The following is a 7,500-nucleotide window of genomic DNA, read 5'->3' as shown; positions in this document are numbered from 1 at the left end:
GTAGCATAGCAGACGTATCTTTAGGATCTCCAGCCTTAATTTTTGCAATTTTTTCTTGCTGTTCCCGCTGTTCCTACTTTGCACGTTTTGACTCTGCCGCTGTTAGTGCAGGGAACCTTTCTGAAATGTACCTGTGATCTTCTTCCGCCATAAAAAAATTTACTGTTGTTTTCCGCTCCATGCAGGACAAGAAAACACTCTCTCTTATTATTGCACCAAATATATTTGACATTTCCATATAGGTTCTAGGAGGGTGGCTAGACTCTTTTCGTCTCCATGAAAAACTAATATACCAACTTCGGTTAAACCTGGCAATTTGGAATTGTCTTTGCCTACATGTAGTATTGGGAACGAGGTCGATGCCTTCAGCCTACGGATAATACGGGTAACTTTGCCTGCAGTCAATCCAATGCCTGGAACGAAGAGTGCAATGAAATTCCTCAAGGTAAATTCTGCTTTGTCTGTATTTAAACGACTTTCGAGAGAATCGTAGAAATCGCATCTAGACCTCGATAACCACTTAGAAAGACGTCCACTCGATGGCACATATGCTTTGCCTATTTGAAGAGATAGAAAGTTTGAAATGTGGTGCACTGCACCTCTATATTCAACATATTGCTCCTTATTTCTATCCATATGCTGTTTCTGCGTTTCCTTCTGTTGGCCACCACTTTTTACGAAGGCTTCACATCTACCACAGAGAATCGATTTGTCTTCTCTTCTTGCCTTTGGCTTTTCAGTACTGAATATTTCAGCTGGATCGCAGTCGTGCTTTGGGCAAATGAAAGCATATCGATCTCTTTCCTCGTCGTTTTGAAATTTAATACCCAAACATAGTTCATGCCACCATTTGCCACAATTTGGAAACTCGCAGCCTATCCAGTGAGTCATTGCAGGTTCGACAAATTCTCGCTGTAGATATTTGCAAGTTCCGACTTTATAAAGCTCGCAATTTCGTGGGTCACCTTCGTCTAGTTCTTCCTCTTCCTTCTGTCCCTTGTACGTCTGCAGTTATTTCTGCAATTTGTTCAACGGTTGTCAGTGCGGTCTTTCTGTAGATTACCCAATAAAATATCATTATCAAGGTCAAAAAGTTCTTCGAACGTTGCTATGTTGAACTAGGATATCATACGTTTGTCATCGGGGAAATTGATGTTTCTGACACAAATGTAGTGGTGGCAGAGTTAAGCATCGTTTAGTCCCCTGTTCGCTGATTTTGGAACACCACATTAGCTGCCCGTAATCCTGGAATCATGCCGATTCCCTCCATCGTCTTTAACACCTCTTTTTCGGCAGTTTTCACACCTTCGACAATTTCTTGCTGTAGATTAGTGGGCCAAGTAACTTCAAGTTCCTCGACAACCTTATTAATCCGTCCTTTGTGTTTTATTTCCATAAGTCTAATCACTCTTCCAGTAATGTCCAACATTTCAAGGAAGCTAAAGGCGCAAGACAGGTAGTTACAAACCGGGGTCAGTACTCCAAGGAGAGTGGTACATCCCAAGAGGTTGGAGGAGGAGCAGAAAAGTAACCCAGAAGTCTAGCTGTAGATATTTTAGCCGATCGACTTAAAATCAACAGTTCGGAAATCGAACGTTCGATTGGGTTCAATTGCCCATATTTTTTTGTGTGAGTACGATTTGGTTCGATTGCCGAAGTTAATCGAACTCAATCCACGGATTGGGTTCGATTGGGTACGATTGAGTTTTTAGTTAACCTGGGATCAAGCTCTATTTTAGTTTCCCGTGGTACGTAATGTGGAGTTGGCGAAACGAAAAATAGAGCCTGACCAAATTCCTCTTCGAAATCCCTTCCGCCCACTTTTTTTGATTGATTGACATGTCCTTCATCGGCCAATCAAATTTACTTGCATTACACCAATACACGCGTGGACGGCAGATTCACGCTATTTTGGTTTTGACCAGAGTTATAATTAATTACCGTGGGAGGAATATCATAAAAGAAATCGAAAGTTACCGTTGGCTTTAATTTGAGAAAAACACATTTAAAGCATAGGGAATGTTTTTGACGACTATATTGCGGCAAAGGCCGGTGTAATTCTCCCCCCGAACTTCATTGAATATGCAATCTTTTAAGCTTGACATCTTAATTTGTAATTGAGGTAACCTAGCATTTTGTCGTTGGACGGTTTGGCAATAGATTTTTAAAGAAAAAAAGAGAAATACATTATTCCTCTAACGTGTTTGCCCATGAAGGTTTCTTTGGTGATTTTTTCGGGTAATATCTTCAGTTGCAGTGTATTTCTAGAATTGCGCGCAGTAAATTCATGATACGTTTGGCTGTTAATTTTTTGATGGAGTACGAACAGTAAGATGGACTTGCAAAGTTTCTTTCATTGTTGTACAATTGATCTCTCTGGAAACATGCCATTTTAGTTTCTGGAGTGTGAGTTTTAAGTTAAATCAACTGGAAATATTATGAAGTGTGCAAACAAAGCGTGTCATGTACAGTAAATAAATTAAGCCGGTTGATACACATTCAAAACATGCATTCGTGTAACTTGCGATTTTATCAGCATCTCCTCCTGTTGATATATATGTCCCTTGTCTCATCCAGGAAACCAATATGCATCGGCTTTCATTGCCATTTGAAAGAACCAGCTATTTAGCTTTCAAAACATTAGGGAAGTTTGTGCCAAAGTACTTTTAACCCCATGGCCACAGAGCCCGACAACGGAATCGCTAATTTCACTCGTTCCAGAGATAGACCAAATCGGCTAACTCAATGTTGTACCCAATTCAAATCTCCCGGGACTAAGATTCTTTGTGTATTGTATTTGCAAGATAATGTAGCATTCATATTTAAATGATATGGAAATACCTGGAACAAAACGTTTTATTCCCAAAGGGTTTGAATTGGGTACAACATTGAGTTAGCCGATTAGGTCTATTCAAACCCGATTCTAGACAAGTTTGAGATATTTCAGATGGCATATCTCCATTTATACAAAGAAAATCAATTTGCACCGTCCACGGCATTGTAAGAACAAAAGGCCCAGAACTAGGCCCGCCATAACCCTAACCCTAACCCTAACCCTAAAAGTGTAGTTAACCAAACGGCAAAATGAAAGCTAACATTTTACGAGAAAGCTTGGGCCTAATCACTGATGCGAAACGCCGGAAGTGAAAATGCCATCGTGACTGAGCTCTCGCGAGCTCCGCGCAATCACGATGGCATTTTCACTTCCGGCGTTTCGCATCAGTGATTAGGCCTAAGCATTCTCGTAAAATGTTAGCTTTCATTTTGCCGTTCGGTTAACTACACTTTTCAGGAGATCGTGTGAAGAAGAAAGGATTCGTTTACTGATTAAGCGAGCGACGACATAAGAGAACATATGGGCGAAGCTAAAAATGGGCCTGATCGCAGGTTAAAATTTAGTTCGAGTGGGTTCGATTTGCTACACCGGGATATAAACAACTCTGTTCCTAAACCGGGCATTCTGCAATCGCTCCACTTCCTAAATTTCATTTTGCTGTTCCGTTGACTGCACTTTTGACGAGATTGTGTGAAGAAGAAAGGATTCGTTTTCTCATTAAGCCTAAGCACTCGTTTCAGTGATTAGCTCTAAGCACTCTCCTAAAATTTTAGCTTTCATTTTGCGATTCGGTTAACTACACTTTTCAGGGCAACCCTAAAACCAGGAATCCAGAATCCGGAATCACAGGTCATTGTTTTACCAATACAGAGAGTAAAAACTATCCTAAACCTTCATAAAAGCTAACCTTAGGCCTAAAAACGTTTGTTTAGGTCTAATTAGGCCTAAGGTTAGCTTTTATGAATGTTACGATAGTTTTTACTCTCTGTATTGGTAAAACAATGACCTGTGATTCCGGATTCCGGATTCCCGATTCCTGGTTTTAGGGTTGCCCCACTTTTCATGAGATCGTGTGAAGAAGAAAACACTCGTTTACTGATAAGCCTAAGCGCTCGCTTCAGTGAATAGGCCTAAGCATTCTCGTAAAATGTTAGCTTTCATTTTGCCGTTCGGTTAACTACACTTTTCAGGAGGTCGTGTGAAGAAGAAAGGATTCGTTTACTGATTAAGCCTAAGTTCTCGCTTCATTGATTAGGCCTGAGCATTCTCGTAAAATGTTAGCTTTCATTTTGCGGTTCGGTTAACTTATACACTTTTCATGAGATCGTGTGAAGAAGAAAGCACTCGTTTACTGATTAAGCCTAAGCGCCCGTTTCAGTGATTAACCCTAAGCACTCTCGCAAAATGTTAGCTTTCACGTTGCGGTTCGGTTAACTACACTTTTCATGAGATCGTATGAAGAAGAAAGCACTCGTTTACTGATCAAGTTAAGCATTCTCGTAAAATGTTGGCTTTCATTTTGCGATGGCAGTGCGTTTCACTGGTTACCCTTCTCCCCCAGGGTCTCTCTTCTTCCCTTCCAAGATACCCTGGGGACGAGGTTGTCATCCGGGACTGCGGACCGCGGTGGCAGTTCATTTTAGTGCTTGCCCTTTAACAGTTTTCATTCAACGACTACGGGACTGTGGACCGCGGTGGCATTTCATTTTAGTGGTGCTTGGCCTTTCGTTCAACGGCTACGGGACCGCGGACCGCGGTGGCAGTTCATTTTAGTAGTGCTTGCCCCTTAACAGTTTTCATTCAACGACTACGGGATTGCGGACCGCGGTGGCAGTTCATTTTAGTGCTTGCCCTTAAACATGGTTCATTTATTTATTTCACACTATTTACATAAAATTAACATACTAGGAAAAATATTGTCACAACACATGGTTACAAGATAATATAATTACAGTACAGGTTATAAAATGTGTATGGTGGTCAAAGTAGCGAAGGCTTTCTAGTTGACCGCCAGTTTTCATTCAACGACTACGGGACTGCAGACCGCGGTGGCAGTTCATTTCACTGCTTGCCCTTTAACACTGGGCCGGGTATTCTGCAATTGCTCCCTTTTGAGAAAGTTACTCGCGCTTACTTCAAGAAGGTAATGAAAGTGCCCCTGTCGGTGTCCATGCGTTTTTTTAAATTGTTTATAATTTCCCTCAGTCACTTGATAAGCTTTATATTGCATTGCCATTTCCATAATTAACATTCTGCTGAAATTTTGAACCTTACAATAGAAAGTTGTGACGACTCGGGCTAAAATGAAATTCTAAACTGCTTTTCAACGGTGGACATGTTGTTTCGTAATTTTAGCAAGCTCTACTGAGATTAACGAATGCTAGGTTGGGAACACTCTGAGGGCTCGATTATTTTTTACTAGTGTTTTCTGAAGAAATCACATCATTATGCAAGCACCTGACAACTGAGGCAAATCTAAAATAGCCATTCATAAAAGACTGAATTGGCAACTCTCGATTCATATTCATATCAAGATTGACATTAAAGGCCGGAGCCAAAACAAAGGAAATTGGGTAAACATTGTAACATCGTTAATAATTGCCCAGTGTTTTCTTGTTTCTGTCTTGCCAAACTGATGCAAAATTGACTTTTTACCCCTGAGGGAAATGTGTGGCGGTGGACTGGTAATGGATTTGTATACCACACATATCACATACAGTCTCATGGTGGTTTTGATTTGGCTCTCTTGTTAAGAATCCTTTGAGAAGTAAACTACCATGTGCGAGGGTCTTCCCCCAACTCTTCAGAAACGGTGTGTGGGTGTGGGTGTGGGTTCTTGAGTGTTGATTACCAGGAAAGGTTGTGAGACGGGCCTACGGTTCGTTGTCCTTAAGCTTATCCGGGAAGACTTGAAAGTCTAACCATTTGCAAATGAAATTACAAAGACAGCACTTTCCCCTCAATTATTCAAAAAACCTGAGTGTCCGTTAGACTGTTCTAAATTTGAACCCGTGATCTCCCGCATGAAAGTGTGATGCTCAACCAACTGAGCCACTGATCCTCGGTCATCCTTTTATCATCCTTTTCACAGAGATCTTTGATCACAAGGGTTGAGACTTTACTATGGCTGATGGTAGACGATTTTAATTTACTCGTCAACTTGGGGCATGCTGGGGCACCTTGGAGGGTGAATGGGTTGACCAGTCACTATGTCCTCTTCATTAACCCATTGACTCCCAGGGGGTTCCCCATTGAGGAATAAAATCGTCTGGCGTTAGACAGAGTAAAATACTAGCCGGTTTAGGCCGGTTTGGGCGTCAAAGAGTTTAATTAATAGCATGTGAAATTTTCACATTTTTATCGTGTACAAAGCATTCTTGTGGAAAGGAGACAATGTAACTGCCATAACAGTCTTGGAACATAAAATAGGTAAATTGATAAGTAGCTTTCACATTCTGTTTCTGTTTGTTTTTTTTGTTTTTGTTTTTAAAATGAACACAAATGCAGATATCTGTTTACTCCTGACAGGCTAATAAACATCAGGTAAATCGAACGTAGCCAGCGTGTTCTATGTTCTCAGTCAGAACAAGTCTTAGGGACTCATCAGAAGCATAAAGGGCGCAGCTTATAACATCAGGCAGGGTCCCAAAGGGGGGATCCCTGGAGCCCTGGAGCCCTGGACCTTTTTGCTGTGGACCCCGGAGCCCAATCATTTCTCAGTCTGGAGCCCTGATCGTTTCTAGCTGTGGAGCCCGGAGCCCTGAAAGTAGCTGCTACGGAGCCCTGGAGCCCGCTTTTTTAGGCCCGGAGCCCTGGAGCCCTAAACCCCGTTGGGATCCCGATCAGGTCAAAAGTATATTGATAAGGCACCTCTGGCAGCTGTTATACAGTCCATGTAACTTGATCTCAGCATCACAGCCAGATGTAATTAGCTGTGAATACAATAGTACCTGGAGATAATAAAACCCTCGAGTCAGGTTGAGATCAACAGTTTAGGTCCAGTGGTTAGGGCGTTTGGTTTGCATGCAGTTGTCCCGGGTTCAATGAGCCAGAGGCTAAAATCTTGCATGGTAATCAAACCCAAGACTCATAGATGAGAACTTTTTACTTCACCAAATCTGGTTAACAAAAGTTATTTCTCATCCAAGTGCATTATTTTTAGCATAGTGGATAGTGATTTTTAGCATAGTGGATAGTGATTTATCCGGTGGATAGCGGTATCCGCCTTTTGAACAACTGAGGCCTGATCCATGGAAAAGTGACAACGTAACCAAAAAAAAAAACGATGTATTGCAACTTTTCAAGTCTCTTTGCTTGTAGACCCAGAAACTGCAGAGGAATATGTAATAAGAAGAGGTGAATGTGTCAATGTTTTACCAGGAATTTTAAGGAAGGTACTGTATTAAGGACAATCCTATGTATACTGAGTTCTAACTTATTAAAAATATAGATGTAAGATTGAATAATTCCTTGTGTTATTCTTCTTGTCAGGCCTAATACTTTAAACTAAAATTGTGTGAATCCATCTTTTTAGCTTTGTCCTTTTGGAAAGATTGAAGTAGAAGAGCAAGCATGGCTAAATAAGAAAGACAAATATTTACGCCTTCATTGTTATAATCTGACGTGGTCTCAGTATGCTTCTCTTGAAGAGTTCAGTTGTTACA

At 41.1% G+C, this 7,500-nt stretch overlaps 1 pseudogene; it reads left to right on the top strand.

Moving 5' to 3' along the window:
- Positions 1–7,500, top strand: part of LOC138006018 (PRELI domain-containing protein 2-like) — a 9,386-nt pseudogene that overhangs the window by 1,152 nt on the left and 734 nt on the right.

Source organism: Montipora foliosa, chromosome 6, assembly GCF_036669935.1.
Source record: "Montipora foliosa isolate CH-2021 chromosome 6, ASM3666993v2, whole genome shotgun sequence".
NCBI classification, from domain to species: domain Eukaryota; kingdom Metazoa; phylum Cnidaria; class Anthozoa; order Scleractinia; family Acroporidae; genus Montipora; species Montipora foliosa.
The sequence above is the reverse complement of the archived record's forward strand: the minus strand, read 5'-3'. Positions and strand labels throughout refer to the sequence as shown.